This window comes from Mustela erminea, chromosome 4, assembly GCF_009829155.1.
Source record: "Mustela erminea isolate mMusErm1 chromosome 4, mMusErm1.Pri, whole genome shotgun sequence".
Classification (NCBI taxonomy): domain Eukaryota; kingdom Metazoa; phylum Chordata; class Mammalia; order Carnivora; family Mustelidae; genus Mustela; species Mustela erminea.
In genome coordinates, this window is record NC_045617.1 from 38,372,713 (window position 1) to 38,399,925 (window position 27,213).

Here is a 27,213-nt window from a genome sequence, read left to right on the forward strand (position 1 = left end):
TTTTTGGTTGTTAATAACTTTTCATCACCTCTCCTGTAAGAATTTGGGTAATTTTTAATTTTTTTTTTTTTTTTAATTTAGAATTTGGGTAATTTCTAATGAGCAAGTGGGATCCTGGTAAACTTGATCACATTTACAAAAACATTAGATCAGGGCTAGCTTAAGCAAAACAAAAATGCATTAGAAAGATATATAAAATTAAGGAAAGTCCTAAATGACCAGATCATGTGAATAATATACGGACCTTTCCAAGGAACTCAGCAGTGGGATTTTGTGAACCATTCCATTAGGACATTGCTGTTGAATACTCCAATTTCATTCTCTCTGAGTTTCTACTTGAGATTCAAAACTCTGAGAGACCAATCCATCTGCCTATGCGAGGTTTTATGTCGAATTAGACAAAATTTGTTCATAATTAATAGCCACACAAAAGTCACTGGTGAGAGGCATTTTATAAAATAAGAAATGGTATGAAGAACTAAACAAAAGACCTTCATGAAGGCTTCTAAGCAAAGGGAAGAACATGCTTAAAGCTGTAAACTGAGTGAAAACACAGGATCTACTATGAAAACAGTGAGGAATACTCAAAGGCTAGAACTATAAATATTTGGAAATTGAGTGGTAGGCGTGACAAAACAGAAACTAGAACTTTTATTTAGAAGTAAGTTCATGTCTTTGTGGACGTATAATCTCATTATAATGTTTGAAAGTACCACAGACCATATGTAAAGTACAAATGGGCATGGCAAGCTTTCAGTATAACTTTATTTACAAAAACAGGTTGTACATTTGATTTTACCTATAGCCCATAGTTTGCTGACCCCTGGTCCATGTCTCTGGTTGCTAGAGAAGATGGGATGTATGCCAAAAGTTATTCAAGATAAATTCTTAAAATATGGAGGAAGGTTAGAGGTTTTGCATTTGTATTTTTTTTAATCTTTTAAAAAATTCCAGTTGTATATGTACATTATATCAAATATATGGGTAGAATAATAGGACTCTAATTTAATTATAAATACATGTTTTTTGTTCAATATTATTTTACTAGTGTAGGTATATGACCAAAAAAACACATATATGTATATCCACACACATGCAACCATTCTAGGCAATAGAGAATAACTGAATAATTGTACTTTTTTTTTTAATCAGTGAAGGAACTTAATCAGATTTGTTTTTCAGAAGGATAATTTTGTGGGCTGTATTTTCATTATATTTAATTTCTTTACCAGGAATGCAGCTATCATTTTCTTAATTCAGAAGATTTTATAATGTGGTTTCTTATGTCTTTGACTATTTTAGTTTTAGCAAATACATTTCCTGATAGTTATCCCAAATTAAAGCCATAAAAAGCATCAGTATTACAGAAAGTAATGATACCAAAAAATGATAAAGAATTTTACTAACTTGATGAGATCTTGTTGACCAAGACAATTCAGTGCAGTTTTGGTTTCAGTTGGAGAAAAACATGAGATCACTGAGTAGAGCAAGTTTAATTCTCATGATAGACAGGTTAAAGTACTTAAATGGCCAAATCCTGGAACTACTACTTACAAGGGAATATAAAAGGGATGACATGGAATAAGTCACAATTTAATACAGTGGAGAAGATGCATTTTAAAATTTGAGTCAAGAGTTCTTCCTATTAGAATGGAACACACATTTCAGAATTAATATAGTACAACAAAGACAACAAGAAAGAGATCATCATGCTAAAAACAGCAGTGAGACTAAGGAAACAGATTCATCAATTATGGTTTTAGCAGAAAATATATATAGTTCCTGGAAAATAACGCAGAGAAACCTTTTCTATAGACATCTATTGGGGAAACCTCACTCACAAAGGAAAAGAAAATCAAGCATTCATATTTTTCATAACCAAATCCTAGCATAGATGACCTATACAAAGAATATAGCAAAATATGAAACCAGATATTATCCACTTGGCCATCAAATAGCATACTTGAAAAACTGATCATCCTCAGGGTTAAACCATTTTGTGCTCTGATCTTAATACCAATGTTACTCCATCTCAGGCTCTCACCCCTGTGGTTCCATCTTTGTTATCAGTATAACCAAGAACTGTACCAACCAAAAATTATGACCATCTATTTTCTTTATTCTTGCTTATTTGCCCAGTCTGTCTCAGCAATAATCTTTTACCTCATTTAGAGCTCAAATTCATTGACTCTAATAAATAGTATTATCAGTTATTTTTCTCTAGATTGGGTTCCTGGCTTCATCATTGCAATCACTTTTGCACAAACACTCAACATCTTTTCTAAAAATAACAGATTATCAATCAAGATTTTGTTAAATAACTATGTATATATTACTGTTGCAAAACCACAACCTGTTATTTTATGCTAAATGGTGTGGAATGGATGAGTGATATTGTTCAGATGTAAAAGAGGACATTGAGTAATGGTGGGCAGCTTCCTGGAGGCAGTGTGGCTTGATCTAGAATTTTATAATGTAAAGAAACTTGATGGTTGGGAAGGCATTTGTAGGAGGGATTCTCTGGATAAGAATAAATGGGATAACTAAAATATCTGTTTAGATCTAAGGGATGTAAGTACAAGGGATTAAGATTAGGAAAGAAAAAAATCCAAGAATACTTTGAAAGTATAGGGTTCATTTTTGTATGTATCAGTTTCAAAGGTTACAAAAAATTATAGCAGAGACCACTGGGCAGGACACATATTGAATAGCAATTTATTTTTTAGTTAAGTAATATCACTTTTCAGGTAGTGACAGCAGTATTTTTTTCAACAAAAATATCTCTAAATTTTGTATACTTGATTACAGTTAGTCTTAGGCACATATATATGAAAATTATAAAATTAATTAAGTTAAATTTTTAGTGTTTGATTAAGTCTCTTTTATATAATGTCATACCCAATCATTTTTATGGCTCCAATATATTTAGCATGACAGGGTAAACAAGATTAAAAGCACAAAAGCTACTTACTGAGCTCAATCAGCAATTTCCCCACAATTTGCATGTATTACAGACTTTCATTTGCAACTTGGTATAAATTGAAATGTAAGTGTATAGATTAAAGACAATTAATCATGCTATGTTAGTGGTTTCCTATATCTTGATCTATGACCACCATCTTAAGAATTCATAACTTCTTTTGATATTTCAGGAGCTGAAAAAGTAATTTCAAACACTAGGACAAAATTCAAGTTTCACAGCTACATATCAGAAAAAAATTAATAGTGGACAAGCAATGGTAGCACTTAATAAATATAACAATGACAGTGTTCTGGATTTTACTTCTAATAGTCAAAACCAGGCAGCAGATTTAAAGAACACAATAAGCCTTCAACTTACAAACAAAAATACCCCAAACCAAAAGAACATTCTTAGAGTTTTGTTTTTTCTTCAGAATTTCCTCAGAATGTTTACTCCAAACATATGTTTTATATCATATGGGAGTAGAAAGTAAGATGAGTCTACTCTGAACCAACTGGCATAGATTAAGTTCTAAAAATCTGTAATTTCATTATTCTAGATAATATCTGAGGACTAGCTCTTGCCTGGGACCTGAGAAGAGAGAAGGTAGAGAGATAAAGTTCACAAAAGATGACACATTGATTCTTTGTCTAGCCAGGTAGTTTATTAATGGTCATTGCAGAGATCCCTGTTTAGATATACACAAATTTTATAATCAATTAATTCATTCTGAATAAAGATATGTTGACCTGTCTAGTCAAAACTGTCAGAATATGCAATCTGCTATGTTCATGTAATGTACATTTATAGTATCAGATTCACTGAACCTGTTAAGACACAAGGGAGAAGGTTTGGATCAAGGGTCACAGCTCACTTACAAACATATGGGTACAAGTCACACATACATACCCTTTTTGAGTGTTATCAATAAACAAGATTATAGGAAAATTAGAAATATAAAAATAAGCCTTAAAAATAGGATCATTAAAATAAAAAAAAATAAAAAACAGAATAAATTAAATAGTAGTATGCAGAAGCTTTCTTGACATGAAAAAGAAACCAAGGTTTTAATCCAAGATTTTTCAAACATAATTAAGACAATAAAATCCACAATTATAACATACTTGAAATATTACCAGAAACTTTGACATTCATAACATTTCTAAATAAAAATGCATATAAATTGAAACCTCCGATTTATGTTATGCTTTCCTTCTTCAACAGTGAATGCTGCAAGAAAACATTGTTTTGAGGAAGATTTCTCTGTTCAAAAGCTGAGCAATCTATATTATATAGTTTATATGTGAAGGTCAATGGGAATTCATTGTTAAATAGGGAGTAAGAATGTATAAGCATATTCTTATATGTATATATTAATATATTTCCCAATGGTATTAAATATACATTTAGAGCTATGAATATAGACATAGATATAGATATGTTTACATACACACAAATACACTTCCTTTCTATCTAAACAACAACAACACAAAAAAAGGTTGCCAAAAGGATAACCATGTTTATCCCAATGGGAATAAATTCCACACTTAAATTATAATTAAGGAGGGTTTATTTATAAGGTGACTATTTACAAAGGGGGGGGTAGGAGCAGAAGGAGTGCTGTAATAACCTAGGACAGGTCTACAGGCATGAGAGGAGAGGGGAGATGTTATAATCCTAGAAGGGTAATTAAATGAAGCCTACACTTCTGTTCTTCTCCCCTCATCCACTCCCCTGCTGTGGCTTCCCAATACACAAAACCAACTGGAAGTCAGAAAAGTGAGATATCCATTGATGCAATTCCACAGAGATCAGACATTTGGGATAGCAGAAGGGAGGAGGTGAAGAATGAATCTGGAAAGACAAACAAGATATGGGGCAGGGAAGCCACAAAAAATCCCAGTAAATTCCAAAATCCAAGAAAGGCCCTGGACACATTCACTCTGATCCCAACAAAATAAAAAAGTAAAATGATAAAGCCATTTTAAGTCAAAAAGTGGATCCTCCTTAAACAGTTTCTTTGCTCATCATCCCTTTTTGCAGCTTGTTTATGTCCAAGAATTTTTTTTCCCCCCAAATAACATTAATTCCCTTAATAATTCTTTCAGGAAAGTCTTTAATGCTAAATTCTGTCTTTACATGTGTGAGTCAATGCTAAGTAAACTAATCTAGGAAGCAAATATGAACATGTCATAAACTTAAATGTTGACTATAAGAGTACCAATGTGGGGGAATTAAAAATATGAAATATCTGAAACAATAATATGAAAGGTAGAATTAAGGAGCTCAGAGTTAAAGCATTGGAAAAAGATATTTACAGCATTTGGAAAATACAGATATTGATTGCTTCATGGTTAAGTATGACCTTAAAAAAACTGATGGTAAGTGAAAAAATTGCTAACATCCCAACCAGTATGTGGGAAAACAGAATAAAAGAATACTTAGTCAAATAGAAGCTAGGAAAGGAGAAAAAGAGGACAAAGAAAGACAAACATGCTAAACAGGAGACAAATTAACATGTTTAAAAATCAAAGTAGGGGCATCTGGGTGGCTTAGTCATTTAAGCAGTGTCTGTCTTTGGCTCAGTTCTCAGGGTCCTGGATAAAGACCCACATCAGGCTCCCTGCTTAGTGGGGAGTCTGCTGCTTCCTCTCCCTCCTCCCCGCACTCATGCTCTGTCTCTCAAGTAAATGAATACAATATTAAAAAAATAAAAATAAATGCAGACATTCATATAGCCTAATAAGGAAAAGTTTATCTAATTACATTAAAATATAATTCAGTTTCACAAAGTTTGTAAGCCATATACTTGAAACAAATTAATCCAAAAACATTGGAAATAAAAGAATGGAAAAATATTTTCCAGGGAGAACTGCTATAGCCACGATTTGAGGAAAAATTTGAAAGCATCGGTAGGGTATACATACATGTATATATGATGTATATTTTATGGGATAGTATACAGAACATAAATATATGAACTGAACTTATTAATATGGATACATTTAAAATATAACTGAAAGACTATTTGGCTTAGTTATACATGTGATACATAATTTATATTCATAAATCAGAAGTATGATATATTTTTCTATAGTACAAACTGAAAATACTGGGGTAATACATATCAAATTAATGATACTGGTGACTCTTCAGACAAAAGGAGGGAAATCAGCCTGACTAGGGATCAAATGATTCTTTAATATAAAGAAAAACTGACTAAATGTTAATATTTTCTGGATATTTAGAAATTAATGCTTATTGCATCATTCTTTGTGTTTTAATGTTTAAGGCAGATAAAGAGAATTGAAAGCGGAACAGTAAAACATGACAGAGTGGCTAAAATTACTAATGCTGCCTAACACACTGTGAAATATGCCACAAAAATAAGATCTTGACAGAAAGAAAGATCAAGCATCATGGATTCACATGCATACGGTCCTAGTGCTCCGAATCACAGTATGTTCATCTCTACCCTTGGTATCAGAACTTGTACTTTTTTTTTAGCTTATTTCTTTAAAAAGTAGCTGAAACTTCAGTTGGTTTCACTAGTCCTTTATTACACGAAAGACATTTAGACACAAAATATTTGGACAAGTAAGGGTCCCAGAGGAGAAGGGTAGGCAATGGCATAACCAAATCCCTCAGGACAAAGCAAGCAAACAAAAAAAATGTTCTTGTCGGGAAGGATGAAAGGGACCTTGAAGTAAGACCCTTATTGTAGCCCCGGTAACTGCAGACAAGCGTAGTAGACCGAATGCACGATGGTAAGGGGTCAGACGGGTTGCCAGTGGCAGCCAGGCGTAATGGAAATGAGTGACTTAGGCCAGACTTTAGTACATGGTCAGGTAGGTGACTGACAGCCTCAGTGCTGGGGAAGCCCCAGGGATTGACAGAGGCTGTGCTGAGCTGGAGAAGCAGTGTTCCTTTCTGAACAATCAGCTCCAGTTGATCATTTTAATTAAGAGAGTGGTCTTAGGATTGCTGTGCTTCTGGTTTCTCAAGAGAAGACAAAAATTCTGGTGGTTGTAAGAAATCTGACTTCTTGAATGCTGGAAACAAGTTTAGTTGTATAGCATCATGCTAGCTGACACTGTGAAAGAAGCAAATGCTAGCTTTAAGCAAATATTGTGAAGCAAATACTACGGCCCTCGGGCCAACAGTATGGGACCAAGTGAGTCAGCAAAGATTGTTTACTCTATGATGAAGTTTCTGGAAGCCTTGATCACAGTCCCAGCACCAAAATCTCTCCAGTCAAGCAAACAGAATGACTATCAGATAATCCAGAAAGCTCCCTACTTCTATGTCTACCTTATTGCATAGTCATTTGTTTGTTTAGAACACTGAGTATTTTGTGCTTGCTCTGACCATAACACCATATCTTTGACTGTGTAATCTCTGTAACACCTTTCATTTTATTGCAAGATCTAGACAGAACTAGATTCTGAATATTGTGTTTATGATCTTTTTCATGGGCACCTGGGCAGCTCAGTCGGTTAAGCGTCTGCCTAGGGCTCAGGTCATGCCCCAGAGTCCTGGGATGGAGCCCTCCATCGGGCTCCCTGCTCAGCAGGAAGCTAGCTTCTCCCCCTGTCCTTCACCCTGCCTGTGCTCTCTCTTGCTGTCTCTCTCTCAAATGAATAAATAAAATCTAAGGAAAAAAAAAACTTTATAATCTTTTTCACATGCCTGAAGGTTTTAATTCATGGCACTATTCATGTTATAAAATATTTCTTGAGTGGGCATCTAAGAGTTTGAAATTAACCATCTTCTGGATGACATCCGAATAAGAATAAAGTTGGCAAAAATCTTATGTGAGATTTAGCATGAGGATGTTTCCCAGATTATAGACAAAGGAAAGGACTGCATGGTAAAAATAAGCTAACTCAAAGACAGCACTTATAAGTGAGCACAAAGTACCAAGAAAGAACTTTTAAAGTTTGTGCACATGGTTATAAGTCTTCTGTGCTGAGTACATATCATGGCACCCACAGAGCAGGATTGGAGAAATCTCCCCTTCAAGACTGACTCCTGTAAATCAGAAAAGTATCCTGAACTCAGGTCTTCACAGTTAAAACTGAGTAGCTCCTTGAGATTATTAACGCAAAGCCTTTCTTCTGTTGTTCACTTTATTTCTCTATATTCTCCTTACAGGCAACAACCTGCCTTTCCCCATACATATGTATCTTATAATAGGTTTTATACTGGGTTAATAGTAAATGAGTGAAATAAGGCCATTTCAATATGTTTATTTTTCACATGAAACCTAATCAAATAAGTTTTTCAAGTAAGTACATTACAAGATCCTAATTTGTTCTATAAATTGAATAAAGAATAGAGAATACAAAAGAAAAGTATATTATAAATTAAATTACAGAAACAAATAAGTAAATTGGCAGTTTACTGCCAATAATTACTAAATGTATTGGTATTCAAATCCTCTGGATTTCCCAAATTGACATTACCGTAACAGTTAAAATGGAAAAAAAAAAAAAATCATGTAGCTACTTCAAGGAAATAGTCATTAATGAATAGTCCTTAGTTGGAAAAGCAAATGAGTCCTGGTGATTATTCTAGTCTTGTCTCAGTGACTGCATGTGCCCATCTAAGCGGTGGTGGGCTGGCATGTGAATTTCCCCTTAGTTGCAATATGAACTAGAAAGTTAGGCAAGGCTTCACTGTTGAATCAATAATTGGATCAGTGTTTGGTTGTGTGTGTTTAATGAATTAAGACTACCTTTGTTTAAATGCCACATAATTAAGTGATTGATTGTGATATACAATGTTTTGATTACCTTTATTATTTCTAGTTTCTATTTGTTTTTAAGGATTAAAGGCGTGTAACAGTCAAAATAGTAATGAAAGTAAGTGCCCCCTTCTTATGAAAGCATCACAAGAGTGTATCAATTACACTTTCAGACCCCTGACGTTATGGTATATATAGACAATAGGGACTAAGAAAAAAAAAACTGATATAACTATATATTTTGTGAGTTAGAATGATTTCAGAGAGCTGATGGGCTAACATTGTAGTTGAATCAGTTTTATTGCTGTTATATCTGGTGGCAGAACCAGTAAAAAATCAATCATTCAAAACAAAACCATTTACTGGGGGAAAATATTCTTTTTTTTTGCGGGGGGGAAATATTCTGACTGGCTATTAGGATAAGTGTACTTTGATATTTGTGTAGATTAATTTTTTACTTTTACTTTTTGTTATTAGGCAAAAAATACATGGTAAAAAATTAAAAGATCATACATTTTAATATGAAGTGGATATTTCAAAATACAAAAAATAAAATGAATACATGTTGATATGCTCTAACATATAGTCTCTATTTCCTAATTCTTAACATTTATGTTTTTTATTTTTTATTTTTTTAGAAGATTTTATTTATTTATTTGACAGAAAGAGAAGAGGGAGAGGGAGAAATAGACTCCCCACTGAGCAGTGAGCCCTATGTGGTGCTCAATCCCAGGACCCTGGGATATGACCTGAACCAAAGGCAGATGCTTTATCAAGCCACCCAGGTGCCCCTAGGTTTTTTTTAAAGCATTAACTTATATTCATATATCTATTTCCTTCATATATTTCAAAATTATGACCAACACCTGGTTGATTTTTACTGGACTGCCATTTTTTTCCAATTATGCATTCAGATTAGGGTGCATTATTTTTTAATGAATTATTTTTTATGCCTTAAACTCAAATATATGCAATTTGCTTCTAAGTTTTCAATTTGCAGTGATTCATTACACAGTTAGTTGACTAACTTACCTAGAAGGACCCAACTATTGACTTTTCAGGGCTTATTTTTCTTAAGATTCTCTATTAACTCCAAGGGAAATGTACACAGCACAGCTTCTTTTTGGAGTGATGTATGTGTTCTTTGGTAGTTAAACTTTCACTCAATTCTTAATATAACTGAAGACAGAGCTCATTAATCATACCCCAAAGCACAGAACTATGGCTATACCCCTGTAGTTCCAAGGTAGTAAGTAGGATCTGTTATCTTTCATGTCCAAAGAGATTTACTCAACTGATTGCAACACAAGTACATGCATTAGCTTACCTTTGGTTAACTATTACTCTGTATTTTAAAATCAGTTGTTACTTCTGTCATGGTTATATGTGCATTAGAAGAGTATGCAAAAATAATTGCTTAAACATTCAATAGACTAAAAACTTTTAGAAAGGCATTAGTTTACTTTTGAGGTATTTATTTTTCTTAATGATTTTTTTCTTTTTTTTTTTTTTTTTTTTGCAAAAGCAGAGGGTAGAGGGGCAGAAGGAGAGGGAGAAGCAGACCAGACATGAGCCCGATCCAGGGTCTGGGGATCATGACCCAAGCTGAAGGCAGCCACTTAGCCCACTGAGCCACAAAGTCACCCCATATTTTTGAGATATTTAAAAAGGATTTCAATTACCAATCTTTTAATATTAAACTTGAAGAAAATGTGATTAACCTCTGAAAAACCTAAAGCATTTCAATTATGCCTAAATAATCCATCCCCAAGTATATGTGTGCATGTCTGTGTGTATACACATTGACAGCATTCTAGAAAGAGCATTGTTAATTATATCATTTTAAAAGATTTTTTTTTAAGATTTTATTTATTTATTTGACAGACAGAGATCACAAGTAGGCAGAGAGGCAGGCAGAGAGAGAGAGAGAGAGAGGAGGAAGCAGGTTCTCTGCGGAGCAGACAGCCCGATGTGGGGCTCGATCCCAGGACACTGGGATCATGACCTGAGCCGAAGGCAGAGGCTTTAACCCACTGAGCCACCCAGGCGCCCCTCATTTTAAAAGATTTTTATTCTGCTTGTAAACATATTTCCTGTACCAGACTCATGTCTGCAGTCTTCTCCAGTCTGATCCCATCCTGTCTTCTGTCCCTGCTTATACTTATCCCCTACCACAGTGAGCCCTTCTGAAGGTCAGACATGTGCCCACAGCCCCGCATCCTCTTCCACGCCACACACTGCTCCTGTCCTGTCTCCAAAACACTTCCCCTATCTCTGCTAAAATTTTGATTCCTTACCTGGTAAAATACCTGGCATTTTTCTAAATTTCTTTAAGAAATTTTTGGGGCACCTGGGTGGCTCTGTGGGTTAAAGCCTCTGACTTCGGCTCAAGTCATGATTCCAGGGCCCAGGGCCCAGGGATCAAGCCCCACATCAGGCTCTCTGCTCAGCAGGGAGCCTGCTTCCTCCTCTCTCTCTGCCTACCTCTCTGCCTACTTATGATCTCTCTCTGTGTCAAATAAATCTTAATCTTAATCTTAATAACTAAAATAAATAAAATCTCTCTCTGCCTATTTGTGATCTCTGTCTGTCAAATAAATAAACAAAATCCCTTTAAAAAATTTGTCTCCTGCTTTATATTACCATTCAGGCATCTCACTTCCAATCAAAGTCAATCCATCTTCATCCGCCGAATCAATCACCCTCCATTCTTTCTTATCTCTCAGATAAAGAAAAAAACAAAACAAACAAACAAAAACTACCTGCATATATATATATATTAATAATTTTATAGATAGATAGATAGATAGATAGATAGTCTGTCGCTGGTTCCTTCCACAGACTCATAAAACCCTTATAATTTCCTAAGTGAAAGAAGGAGCACTAGCAACATGTCTTGCTCAAATATTTGATCTTTGACTTATCTCTGACACAGGGCTCTCAAAACTCTTACAAATCCCTATGTGATAAGAGTACTAGGAGCATTATTTGTTCTACTGAACTGACTCTGGGTGGGTTCCAGAATAGCTTTTGGATGGGGGCTAGTCACCAGAAAGACCAATCCCTGGTTAGAAGCTTAGAATTTTCAGCTCCACCTTTAGTAGGCATCCTGAGAAGGGAGAGGGCTAGAAACAGAGCAAATAAACTAATCATGTCTATGTGAGGAAGCCTCCATAAAATCCTGATAGAAGAGGGTTTAGAGAGTTTCTGGGCTGGTGAACACATCCACCTCTATGGGGTCAGAAGCCCCTGTGCTTATCTCTTCATCTGGTTGTTGACCTGTATCCTTTATCACCTGATAAACATTAAGTGTTTTGTGAGCTGCTCTAGCAAATTAAACCTTAGGAGGGTGTTGTTGTTATAGATCAGGAATCTCTAGTCTATAGCTAGTTGGTCAGAAGTTTAAGTGATAATCTGGGTTTGTGACTGGCTTCTGCAGTGGGGATTGGGTAGCAGTTTTGGGGGACTGAGCCCTTAACCTGTGGGATCTTGTGCTATCTCCAGGTAGAGTGTCAGAATTAGGATTCCAGCTGGTGTCACAGAGAATTCCCGTAAAGGGATAAAGCCTCCGTAGATTTGGTGACCAGAAGTTGTCTGAAGTGAAGTGTTCAGCATGAATATTCTATATGAATATTCAAAGAGATTTACACAGGAAAAATCTTATAGCAGGGAAGAACAGGTTTTTCCCTACAAAGGAAGGAAAAAACCTGTTTTTCCTGTATACTACTTCAATCTACTAAACTCTCTGCTCTCTTTCTTCTACTTCTTACTCATGAATTGCATCTTTCCCCTTGGCATTCATATATGCTATAGTATGACATATCCAAAATACTAACAATGTGAGTCCCTTCCCTGCTATGTCTATTTCCACACACACCCAATTATCAGCTGCTTCCATGTCACTAATTTTTCTTCTTTCATTCACATTTCAGCTCATTTCAACTAGGGTTACAAGATTTAGCAAACAAAACAAAAAGTATGAGTAGTTAAATATTCAGATAAATAATTTTTAGTATAAATATGTTTCAAGCTTTGCAGGTATGTAATCTGGCAATCCAAGTTTCCCAAACATTCATCCTCCATCATGAGCCCAAACTTCTCTTATTTTGGTCAGAAATGATATCTTTGTTGCTAATCCAGCTTTCCTAGAAACAAAGAATGTCCTTTTACTCACCTGGAATAGACTGAGAGGGTTAGGTAATTAACTCTTTCTGGGAATAGCTATCCTCAATGACAGGTGGGTTTTGGCAAAAATATTCTAGGGGTCTTGTGTCCTTTTCATAGGTTAATTGTAAATTGTGTGATTTACTTAAGTTCCAAGAATTGTGCCATGGGATTATGCTTTAGAATGGTATCCGGCTTAAATAATGTGCTTTATATGGCTATTTTCTCTTCCTTGTGTCCCTCTGATGTTGCTCTGCCAGTGTTCCTAGCTCTTCCCAAATAGACTACTTGTTCTTAAATCCCTGACTTAGTCAATTTCTGGAAGAAACCAAAGAAAGGCTCATGTGTAAGCCTCTTTCATTTTTCAATCTATATTCTGCTCTTGATCTCTTCATTTCCATGGCTTTACCAACTTCCTATAGATAAACTAATATTTTCCAAAAATTTTGTCTCCAGCTCAGACCATTCCTTCTAACTTTCAGGTTTACAAAACAGATATTGACATCCATCTGGATTACTCTTAAACATCTCAAAATTAACGTGTTCAGTTTTCCCCTTTCCTTATTCCTTTAATCTCCCCACTCTCAATAAATGGCTTTTCTACCTACCCAGGATTTCTGGGGGGTTGGGGGGTTTGGGAGATTTTTTTTTTCTTTCTTTTTTTTTTTTTCCCCGTAGGTTAAGAGGCGGCATTCTCAACAGCTTCAATTCTCACCTATACAGATAATCTGTTACCAAGCCTCAGAGACTACCTCCACAGCATACTTATAATAGGTACATTGTTCCCTCACAATTTCTGTCACCTTAGCCCTGTCACAATATTCTTTACATTGGAAACTATAAATACCTCCAGCTAGTCTTCACTCTTCTATTCTTGACCTCTTCCAATCCATTTTCCACAGAATAGATAAGTGATACTGCAGAAATATAAATTAAGTTTTGTACTACTCTTCATGTAAGACTTCTTGGGTTTGCTATTTCCTTTCAAATAGGGTTCAACTCCCAAACTTAAATTATAGGGCCAGACCTGTATGATCTCCAGCCCAAATACAGCCACTCTTAGAGGACCATTTATCACTCTGACACACCAGTCTTCTTTAAATTAGTTGAATCACTAACCTCATGCTACACCTGAAGAGTAATATTCTATTTCCTCAGCTCATTCTTAACTAATTTAACTAGTTTTTTCACCAAATTATATCATAATCTGTAATTATAAATTTTTTTAACATTTTTATTTAAATTCAATTAATTAACATATAATGTATTATTGGTTTCAGAGATAGAGGTCAGTGATTCATTAGTCTTATATAGTACCCAGTGCTCATTACATCACATGCCCTCTTCAATGTCTATCACCCAGTTATCCCATCCCACTATCCCCCTCCCCTCCAGCAACCCTCCATTTGTTTCCTAGATTAAGAGTCTCTTATGGTTTTTCTCCCTCTCTGGTTTTGTCTTGTTTTATTTTTTTTTCCTCTCTTCCCTTATGATCCTCTGTTTCATTTCTTATATTCCACATATCAGTGAGATCACATGATAATGTCTTTCTCTGATTGACTTATTTCATTTAGCATAATAGCTTTTAGCCCATCCGCATCATTACAAATGGCATCTTCTTCTTTATTCATTCATCTGTTGATGGACACCTGGGCTCTTTCCATAGTTTGCCTTTGTGGACATTGCTGCCAGGAACACTGGAGTGCAGGTACCCCTTCAGATCACTATATTTGTACCTTGCTAACATCTGTCATTTCCTGACTTGTTCATTTTAGCCATTCTAACTCATGTGAGTTAGTATCTCATTGTGGTTTTGATTTATATTTTCCTGATGCTGAGTGATGTTGGGCATTTTTTCATATGTCTGTTGGCCATTTGTACATCTTCTTTGGAGAAATGTCTGTTCGTGTCTTCTGCCCATTTCTTGATTGGATTATTTGTTCTTTAGGTGTTGAGTTTGATAAATTCTTTATAGATTTTGGACACTAGCCTTTTATTGATATGTCATTTGCAAATATCTTCTGTCATTCCATGGGTCATCTTTTGGTTTTATCAACTGTTTCTTTTCCCTTGCTGTTCAAAAGCTTTTTATCTTGATGAAGTCCCAACAGTTCACATGGCCTTTGTTTTCCTTCCCTTTGGAAGCCTCTCTAACAAGTATATGATTAGTTGTTAAATACCTTTCCTCTCTACCAGAATGTAACCTCCATGAGGATAAAAGTCATACCCGTTTTGTTCCATACTAATAACATAATTTCCTGGTATGTAATTTTGTGTCTGACTTATGAGACAGCTCAATAACTGGTTGAAGAATATACTGAAGGATTCCAAAAATATATGTGATAAGTTGTAACTCCTGAAGGGTTTTAACTCTTTCCAATTATATTGGAACTTTTACTCTTTTACTCATTTTACATTTTACTCATTTACTGTTTCCAACTGTATAGAATCTAAGGGAAGCCACATCTAACCTTTCTTGAGCTTCCATTACATTCCAGGCATTTTGTGTGTTTCCCTTTTGGTTTTTACAATTTAAGCATCATCATTATAACCATTTTAAGATCAAGGAAATGAGTACTGGAGATGTTCAAAAAGATTAAGTGACTCATATAAATCTAGGAAGGATTATAAATGTCAGAGCTGGAATTAAAATTTACATTTGGCCTCAAAATCTCTTTTTCCAGTAATATTCTAGAAACTGAATTGAATGATATTTCAACCTGGTGTTGTAACAATAGGAACCAATCTCAGAGATTTTAGCTTCTATTAAATTTAAAGTAATCTTGGTAAGTATCCCACAACTTCTTTTATTAAACACTATTCTCAGCAATGTTTATTACTGAAAGATAATTTTCCTGTGGTTTTCATAGTGAAAATTTCTGGGAATAAGATGTTATTGCTCATATGTTAAAATATATAACATTAACAAAACCTTTTAGGCAGATATTTACATCAACATTGAACACATCCCTATGTCAGAAGAAACAAAAATTATCATAGTACCTCTGGTCCAGAAAGCCAGGTAGGTTGCAATTTTTCTCCACACTTACTAGTGTGGGACATTTGACAAGTTACTTATTCTCTCTTTACATTTTTAACCTTCTGTAAAATGTAGATGATAATAGTAATAACCTCATGAATGTAGTTGGGAGGAATAAATAAGTTAATATGTATAGAATGTTTAAAATTGTTCTTAGCACATATTAACTTTGATTATCTCCCTCTCTGAAAACTCACTGTTAATAGTTTGTCACCTGTAATTTATTCAACCACTATTAGTCACCACATAATAGATGTTTAAAATCTATTAAGACAGGTAAAATCATTTCATCTTAATCTAGATGGGGAAAACAGACACTAAAATAATACACAAATGAATAAGAAATTTAATAGTTGAATAAGAAATTTAACAGTTGCCATGAATAAAATGAAACAGGAAAACAAATTTGCTCTCCATTAATTCTATATTAACTTTAATTGAAGTAAACTCCATATCTATAATTTGATTTGGGCCTTTCAACTTAACAGAGGACTATGCTAATATTGGTATTTACCATTATACTAGTCTCTTTTAATTTTTAGTTTGCTCATTAATCTCATAGTTATGTCATCATTTTCACTTAATGTTAAAAAGAACATGCGCTTTGTTCTAACTGCAAAAATCATTTGAATTTTAATCATAAAATCAAAGTTGATAATCACTCCCACCTGCATTTTGTTCTCAATATCTTTAAGATAAAAAAAAAAATAGTTGGTCTGTTTAAATGTATTTAAAAATTCAAATAATCCAAATGTTTTGTGTTTAAGTTAAAACATCTAGATCACTTGATTTCTGTTGGAGCAGACTGCAGTGATCCACATATTTTGCCGCTATGTACACACAAACTCTGTGCCATCCTCTTGTCTATCTGTCCTAACAGGAGGAGCGGGAGAGAATATGTGTTTACATGGAGTCAAAAACAAATGGTAATTTGGCACAGAGAGTTTATCTTGAATAATTTCTTCTTTATTCCCATACTGAAATCATTCCTATCAGACAGAAAGTGGTAGTAAGTAACCCAAAGGGGTGAAATAAAATTTGCCTTAGAAAAATTTTCTTGGTCACCTAGGTGTCTCAGTCGGTTAAGTGTATGCCCTCAGGTCAGGTCATGATCCCAGAGTCTGAGGATCCAGTCCCAGGTCAGAGTCCCTGCTCAGCAGGGAGTCTACTTCTCTGTCCCTCCCCTGGCTCCTGTGCATTCTCTCTCTTTCTCTCTCAAATAAATAAATAAAACCTTAAAAATGTTTTCTTATGACTTCTCTTGTTCTCATTGCCTCCAAAATAAATACAAATGAATTGGTCCGAGCTATGTATGCATTCCCTCATTTCACAAAATAGTGGGCACTAAATCAGTTCTAAAAATGCTACTTTTTACTTAATTTCTCCAAACAAGCCATAGGACTATGCATGTTTACACACTTCAAACAAAATTAGAGATGAACAAATGTTTTTAAAACCTGAAGATATAAACCACATATGCTGAGATTCTATTAAAAATGGAAACTATAATTGGCTGGGGAGATTGGAGTCCTTTCCTAAGGAGCAGTGAGCAAAAATGGTTACTAAAAGAAAAAAAAAGTTCATTCATCTCAAGGAAAATTAAATTAAAAAAGGAAGACATCAAGAGATAAAATTTTAGAACATGTGTATTTGGAAAATATTTTTGAAAAAATATAAGAGAATTTTTTTCCATTTCATATGTCAGGGAATAACTCATTTTCTCATTCTGATTTGATAACATTTGGACTGAGTCAAAAGAAAATATAAAGTGTTCACTGGACGTGTAAAGAGATCATAAACCTAAACTGTAAAATATTTGGAGATTTTACTCTTTGAGTCCTTGCTACATAGTTAAGTTATGACATAATTAATCTCCTCTTAAAAGAACAAAAATAGTATATATTACCAGAAATTCTCATCTATCCAGTGGAGAGTCCTACTGTCTTGACTTCCTATTTCCTCAACTGTTCTTATCTGTAGATTCAGGGATGTAGAAACATGATTTAGAGAATCTTGTTCTAAAGTGAAAAGAGGTATCACCCTCCCCATGGTGAAAGCTAATTCATCTCCCAGTTCTCTCCCACTCTAGTTTACATACTCAGCGACTTGGCTCTAGCTAACAATCCTTTTCTCTGCATTGTCTAAAACCTTTTTGCCACCAATGATTTCTTCTGCTTATAAATGTGCTCATTTTTTGTCATAACTTTAAAAAAAGTTATCATTTGATTTTATGTCTCCTCCTAGATAAACATAAATCTTTAAATGCCTTCTAGTCTTTTGAGGCCACTTCTAAGTATTGCTATTCTGCTTTCTCTCCTTCCTTATTTCCCAAATCTCCCCTTGACTGGTTACAATCTGGCAACATTTTTCTAAGTCACTAAAGTTGCTTTTCTAAGATCATTAACAATTCTACTTGCTGACTATAAAAACGAGATTTCAGTGAATATCCTGACTCCCTTTTCAGCTGAAATGCTAAGAAGAATGTTCAAGTTGTTTTCCACAAACAAGTCAACCACCCATTTTAGAAGCGGATGGTAAAGGACATGACATCAATCAATCCTTCTCCTCTGGTTTCTCCTATAATGCATTTTGTGTCACGGCAATAAGTGAGTACAGAAAGAGAAGACTAATGTGATTTTCTTGTTCCTTCCTTGACCAATTAAAGTGTGTGATTACTTTACCTTGCTGCACTTTATATTCACATTATCATTTACATTATCAAACTCTGACCAAATACCATATGATGTATACATTTAAAACATGTAAAATAAGTAGGTCAGTAGGAAATCAACATACAAAAGGAACTGGAAACGGCCTTTAAGAGATTAATGTCTCCTGGTCTTAAAATTTTGTGTTTAATCTCTCCTTCATCCCATTCATATTGTTGTTGATCTCTATCAGTGATTAATTAAAAATTACTTAGAGAAAAAATAAGCATTAAGAGAAAATCTGAAATACTATATAGTGTGTATAAATTGTTCTGATCCCTTAAATACAAAATTCAATTTCATTCTAGTTCCATGAATATGGAAAAAAGTTTCATGTAAATAAAAGTAAACCCCTACAAGATATAGCAATGATCTATTAATATCACTCAAACAGAACTAAATTTTTTTGAAAAAAATGTTTACTTAATTATACATATATATGCATATTTCATGCAAATTCAGAAATTCAGATAGATTTCACCAATCAAAACAGAAGATGTTCAGCTCTAAAACATGCCTCTGGTTCATGGCTTAAGTTTGATCTATTTTAAGACAAAACTGCTACATGCTGTTATTTATTTCCAGGTGCAATAAAATCCATTTAATCTGAAGACTGATTAAAGCAGAGAAACCTACTGACAAGGAGTAAACTAATGCTCTACCAATCAAACTAAGATCTGACACAGACTGCCAAAAACAACAGAGAACATTTGGTAAGGGAAAATGTCAGCACTGGTATTAAACATTTATATACATAGTTTGTTACTGTTGTAAATCATGAAATTAAAGAACGCAGCTTAATATTTTGAACTCTAAGCCATATTAGAGACTATAGCTGATATCTTCCTCTAAAAGAGTTAACTAATTAAATCGTGTCAGTAAAAATCACCACTTAATAATCTGCTTCTATTTGTTTTATGTATGTATTTCAGAGCACATTAGTAATCATATAAAAAAATTAAGGATACATTAGAAAAGTTATTTATGTTCTTTCTGCTCATCTTTAATTAATTTCCAACTGAAATACTCTAATATAAACTATGATACTATCAACTTTTAAAGATTTAAGTTAAAATTTTTGTTTGCTTTTTTTTTTGTCTTACAGATAAATGAGATGATAAAGGTTTGACTTATTTTCTACTTGGACAAATGTGAAACATTATGTCAAAATAATTTAAATGCTTAAAGACCAAAATACTAGTGAAGGTGATCTATCTCTTTGAATGTAAATTTCTCTTACTTTTAGAATCTGTGAAACTAAAAATAAGTCTATGTAATTTAAAATTTTCTGACTTCTATTTCCAATACTATACATTTCAAATGTAACCTTTAAATTCTAGGTAGTAGGTATTATTAAGCCAAAGCATGTTGTTTAAAACTGAAGATCTAAATTGAAATCTAGAACCATTCTGTGAGATACATACTCACTTTCCTGAGACTCCGATTCCTATGTCAAAGAGTTACAATATTTTTGTATTATTTTCTTTATATCATTTTTTTCTCTATATGAAAGATAATATAGAAAGTAGTACAGATATACAGTAAGGATTCAGAAAATACCTGTTTTCTTTATATTAATGACTGAGTTGTTAAAAAGAAAATCACAGGGGCGCCTGCGTGGCTCAGTGGGTTAAAGCCCCTGCCTTCGGCTCAGGTCATGATCCCAGAGTCCTGGGATAGAGCCCCGCATCCGGGCTCTCTGCTCGGCAGGGAGCCTGCTTCCTCCTCTCTGCCTGCCTCTCTGCCTACTTGTGATCTCTATCTGTCAAATAAATAAACAAAATCTTTAATTAAAAAAAGAAAAGAAAAGAAAAGAAAATCACAGGCCCAAAATGGCATCACTTGGGCTGAGTCACCAAACCAGGGCTTAACACTTAATCTAATTGCAGTTTCAACATCATCAGAAATATATCTTACCCAGTCAGTCTGGGATTTTCTGATTACCAGTAATGAGGTAGTCTGTCACATGGGTCCTCTCCGTCTACCAAAGTAAGATGAAACAATCTGCCTGTAAGTTTCCATTTTTACCCCTACAGGAAAAAGATCTTGCCTAGAATAATCCTTTTGTTTTTCTAATAACTTTCTGGCCCTACCTTTCTTTCTGTAAAAGTTTTCATTTTCTATAGCTACCCAGAGTTCTCCTCTACTTGCTAGACGGAATACTGCTGGATTCATAAATCACTTAATAAAGCCAATTAGATCTTCAAATTCACTTGAATTTTGTTCTTTTTTTTTTTTTTTTTTTTAACAGATTTGGTGACAGTGATCTGAAGCAAACTTCTGACAGCATTTTGGGACAAAAAAAAGGTGTGGTACCTTGTGAATCATTTTGAATTCACTGCCTTTCTTGCCTTTTATGAGGGCCATGGGTAAGTCCCTCTAGGTTTGCGCTCCACTCCTTTTGCATTTGGGCTACTGATTTAATTGGCTCTCCAATTCAGAGTTAACAGGTCAGTCAGTCTAGATCAACTGGAGGCTCCACAGAGTTCCAATCCTTAGTCCTTGGTTTATTCTGCAGTTTCACATTGGAATAACTTCCCCAGTTCCAATTCACAGTCCCTATTTACTGGTATTTTCAGGTTTAGTCCTTTCCTCATTTCTAGATTGCAGTCTCACTGAATTGAATCCGTTGGTTTAGTCCACAATGCCAATTAGCTGGTGATGTGCACGGTCTTAGCCAGTCTGCAGTGACATCTTTTGGTTACTGCTGGTATGTTGAGGTCCATGTTTATTTCTCTTGTTTTGTGCAAATAATGCCTGTTGCAGGGATCTCAGACCAAAAAGCCTCAAAAACTGGAGGGCAGGATTCTACCATTAGATGGCTGTTAGAGTGCCCACCACCTAACTCAAAGATTCCTGTGTTTAGCACATGCAATGAGGCATACCGCAAAGCACCCACAAATCCCAACCCAAGGGCAAGTCCCTCATACGTATTAGTTTAACTCTAAGAAGCCCCAAACCCCAAGTCCTAGCTAAAAAAAAAAAAAAAAAAAAAAAAAAATCCTTTCTATCTAGAGAGTTGATAGAGCCACATTCCAGCATCCCTGCTTATTTTATGTTCAAGAACTGCAGTTAATTGCAGATATGTAGCAAGGTAAAAAAAAAAAAAAAAGTTATTAAAAAATAAGGTGGAATTACATTGGCTATTTGGGAGAGCATTCTAATTAGGTATGATCATGTAAGAAGCACCCTTGAAAGGAAGGGTTCCAAAGTGAGTGGGATACCTGTTTTACTAAAACAGAGAAGCCTCCAAAAGGTTTCAAAATTCCAAAATAGTGGGTGCCTGGGTGGCTCAGTGGTTTAAGCCTCTGCCTTCAGCTCAGGTCATGATCTCAGGGTCCTGAGATAGAGCCACATGTCAGGCTCTCTGCTTAGCATGGAGCCTGCTTCCTCCTTTCTCTCTGCCTGCCTCTCTTCTCTACTTGTGATCTCTGTCTGTCAAATAAATACATAAATAAAATCTTTTTAAAAAAATTCCAAAATAGCTTCGTTAAAGATTTACTGCAAAAGTTACTAAAAAAATTAAAGAGAAAAATACCCAAAATTAGAGACTATAAGACCAATACAACTCCTACTGCTACCCTCTATCCTTTGAACAGCCATCCTATTGATCCTTTGTTTAAATTGCCTGGGGAAGACCTCAGATATTCATCAACAGATGAATAAAGATGTGGTAATGTACACAATAGACTATTACTCAGCCATCAAAAAGGATGAAATATTACCATGTGGAATTTAAGAAACAAAATAGAGGATCATAGGGGAAAGGAGGGAAACATAAAATAAGATGACATCAGAGAGAGAAACAAATCATAAGAGACTCTTAACTATAGGAAACAAACAGGTTTGCTGGAGGGAAGGTGGATGATGGGGGTAGGATAACTGGGTGATGGGCATTTAAGGAGAGCATGTGATGTAATAAGCTCTGAGTGTTTGATGAACTCTACATCTGAAACTAATGATACACTCTATGTTAACTGAATTTAAATATGGTAAAAAAAAAAATAAGTTGCCTTTCCACTCTAAAGAGACTATTAAACATGACCTTTTAGAATAGGACCACTCAAAGCTATAGGTAATCCTCTTCAGCTATCTTTTATTCATTGGTCAAAGGTGAAACTAAGGACCATAGTTAAAAAATTTCTTGAACCTAGGGAAGATGCTAAAGATTTTTTATAAACAGAATATCTCCTGAGCCTGGTTGAGAAAATTTCACATTATCTCTTCCACTCTAAATTCAGACCAACTGGTTATTGATGCTTCCTCTCCTGTAAATAGCTATGTCCTTCTTGCTTGTTTCAGTCCATGTCCCAGGAATAGGGCTTGACTTTCTAACTGCTTGGGACACACAGTGTTGGTTGTTTCTCTGGCTATCTTTGGGAGTGATTCTACATCTTATGAAGATAGTATCTTTTGTGTACTCTTTGATAACACTTCTTGAGTCCATAAGATTGTTTAATACTGCCAGAAATATTTATTGTTTGTCCTGGCTGAAGCCTGACAAGATATTAGAAAGGATTTCATAACTCTATGATCATAAATTTAGCCAAATTGGAAGCTGATATTCAGAGTTTAATATAATTTTATTTATTTATTTTTTTAAGGTCTTCTCTAAGCTCAGTGTATAAGAGGTGAAAACATGCTCATAGGTGGATGGATCTGTCAGTCCTTTGATATGATTTAAGAGCCAAAATAATTCTTTGAGGAATTAAAAATAGTTATCTTTGTTTTACAAATCTAGTCTTTATAGGACCAGACACAAATAAAAGATAACCCATCCTTCTTACCAATCCCCCAAACTCTATTTATCTCAAAAGGCTTGTAATTATTACAAAAAATTATGGCCTTGAAGGAACAAAAGTTCTTGTAGGAGGACTTTGCTTTTCTCCCCTGTGCACTAAAATGTAATTGCTCAATGTTCTATCTGGTCTTCTCTAGGAATGCTTAACTACCATCTCTTTTAAATCCAGACTTTGGGGAGATCTTTTTTTTTTTAACAGAAGTTTAATAGACCTACAATATTACATTAGCTTCAGGTGTACAACATAGTGATTCCATAAGTCTATAGGTTATGCTATGCTCATAGGAACAGCTACAATCTTTCACCATACAACACCACTATAATACATTGACTATATACCCTATGCTGTACCTTTTATCCCCATGACTTATTCACTCTGGGATTTATAACTTATAACTGGGATCCTGTACCTTCCACTCCCCTTTGCACATTTTGCCCATCCCCCAAACCTCTGCCCTTTGACAACTATCAGTTCTATTTATGCATTTGTCTCTTCACTTAGCATAACCTCTAGATTCATCTCTGTTGTTGCAAATGACAAGATCTCATTCTTTTTTTTTTTTTTTTCAATTTCTTTTCAGGGTAACAGTATTCATTGTTTTTGCACCACATCCAGTGCTCCATGCAATCCATACCCTTTCTAATACCCACCACCTAGTTCCCCCAACCACCCCCCGGCCCCTTCAAAACCCTCAGATTGTTTTTCAGAGTCCATAGTCTCTCATGGTTCACCTCCCCTTCCAATTTCCCTCAACTCCCTTCTCTCCATCTCCCCTTGTCCTCCATGCTATTTGTTATGCTCCACAAATAAGTGAAACCATATGATAATTGACTGTCTCTGCTTGACTTATTTCACTCAGCATAATTTCTTCCCATCCCATCCATGTTGCTACAAAAGTTGGGTATTCATCCTTTCTGATGGAGGCATAATACTCCATAGTGTATATGGACCACATCTTCCTTATCCATTCCTCCGTTGAAGGGCATCTTAGTTCTTTCCACAATTTGGCGACCATGACCATTGCTGCTATAAACATTGGGGTACAGATGGCTGTTTCTTTTTACTACATCTGTATCTTAGCGGTAAATACCCAGTAGTGCAATTGCAGGGTTGTAGGGAAGCTCTATTTTTAATTTCTTGAGGAATCTCCACACTGTTTTCCAAAGTGGCTGCACCAACTTGCATTCCCACCAACAGTGTAAGAGGGTTCCCCTTTCTCCACATCCTCTCTAACACATGTTGTTTCCTGTCTTGCTAATTTTGGCCATTCTAATTGGTGTAAGGTGGTATCTCAATGTGGTTTTAATTTGAATCTCCCTGATGGCTAGTGATGATGAACATTTTTTCATGTGTCTGATAGCCATTTGTATGTCTTCATTGGAGAAGTGTCTGTTCATATCTTCTGCCCATTTTTTTATCATTCTTTTTTTATGGTTGTGTAATTGCAATATTCTCTCTATATGTATCATCTTTATCCATTCATCTATAGATGAACACTTGCATTACTTCCACATCTTGACTATTGTCAATAATGCTACAATAAACAAAAGGGTGCATATATCTTTCCAAATGAAGTGCTTTCCTTTTCTTTGGGTAATTATCTAGCAGAATTATTGGATCATATGGTATTTCTGTTTTTAATTTTTCCACAATGTCTGCACCAATTTCCATCCCCAGTAACAATTGTAGAGGTTTCCCTTTTTCTCTACTTCCTGATCACCATTTGTTATTTCTTGTCTGCTTGAGTCTGGCCAACCTGACAGGTGTGAGGTGATATCACATTGTAGTTCTGATGCACGTTTCCCTGATGAATGATGTTGAGCATCTTTTCATGTGTCCGTTGGCTATCTGTATGTCTTCTTTCGAAAAAATGTATATTGAGGTCCCTCTACTCATTTTTAAAACAGTTTTTTTTGTATTGAGTTGTATAAATTTGTATATATTTTAGATATTAACCCCTTATCAGATTTCTCTCTTGCAAAAATCTTCTCTCATTAAGTAGGTTGTCTTCATTTTGTTGACAGTTTCCTTTGCAATGAAAGCTCTTTATTTTGATGTAGTCCCAGTAGTTTACCTTTGCTTTTATTTCCCTTGCCTGAAGAGATGTATCTAGAAAAATGTTAAGACTGATGTCAAAGAAATTAGTTTCTGTCTTCTTTTAGGAATTCTACAGTTTCAGGACACATATTTAGATGCTCAATCCATTGTGAGTTTACTTTTGTGTATGGTGTAAGAAAGTGGCTCAGTTTTCCCAAACCATCTGTTAAAGAGACCATCTTTTCCCTATTGCATATTTTTGCTTCCATTGTCATCAATTAACCATATAGGTATGAGTTTACTTCTGGGTTTTCTATCCTATTCCATTCATCTATATGTCTGTTTTTGTGCCAGTATGATATTGTTTTGATTACTGTAGCTTTTACTATATCTCAAAATTTGGGATTGTGATACCAGCTTTATTCTCTCTTCTCCAGATTGTTTTGGCTATTAGAGGTCTTTCATGTTTCCATATAAATTTTAGGATAATTCTAGTAATGTGAAAAATGCTGTTGGTATTTAGATAGGGATCTTTTTCAGTCTATAGACTGCTTTAGGTAGCATGGACATTTTCACTATTTAAATTCTTCTAACCTATGACCATTTGTTTGTGTCATCTTCAATTTCTTTCATCAGTATTTGGTAGTTTTCAGCAGATAGATCTTTCACCTCCCTGGTGAAATTTATTTCTAAGGGTTTTATTCTTTGTGGTACACTGTAAATGGGAACGCTTTCTTATTTTTTTTTTTTCTGCTAACTTGTTATTAATATCTGGGAATGCCATAATTTATTTATATTAATTTTGTATCCTGAAATGTTACTGAATTCATTTATTACTCCTAATAATTTTTGCTGGAATCTTTATTCTATTTATAGTATCATGTTATTGCAAATAGTGACAGTTTTACTTCCCCTTATCAATTTGGATGCCTTTTGTTTCTCTTGTCTAAATGCTATGGCTAAGAATTTCAGTACTATGTTGAATAAAAGTGGAAAGAGTAGGGACCTCTGGGCAGCCTACTCATTATGAATCTGCCTTTAGCTCAGGTCATGATCCCAGGGTCCTGGGATCGAGCCCCGCATCAGCTCTCTGCTCAGTGGGAAGACTGTTTCTCACTCTCCCACTCCCCGTGCTTCTGTTACCTCTCTCGCTGTGTGTCTCTTGTCAAATAAATAAAATCTTGAAAAAAAAAAACAAAAAAAAACAAATGGCAAGAGTGGAAAGGCTTGTTTTGTTCCTTATCTTAGTGAAAATTAGTGAAAAAGCTTTTCCTCTGTTAAGTATGATATTAATTATGGGTTTTTCATATATAGCCTTTATTATGTTGAGGTATATTCCCTCTAAGCATACTTTGTTGAGAGTTTTTATCATGAAAAAATGTTTAATTTTGTTAAATGATTTTTCAACATCTACTGAGATGACTAAATTATTTTTATCTCCTGTTTTCTTGATGTGGTATATCACATTGATTTTTCACGTACTGAACCATTCTCATGTCTTTGGAATAAATCCCACTTGATTGAGGTGAATGATTCTTTCAATGTATTGTTGAATTCACTTTGCTAATATTTTGTTGATGATTTTTGCATCAATATTCATCAGGATGTGGGCCTATAACTTTCTCTTTTGTACTGTCTTTGTCTGGTTTTGGTATCAGGGTAATGCTGGCCTTATAAAATGTATTTGAAAGCTTTCCTTCTATTTATTTTTTATTTTTTCCAAGGAGAATAGGAATTAACTCTTTAAATGTTTG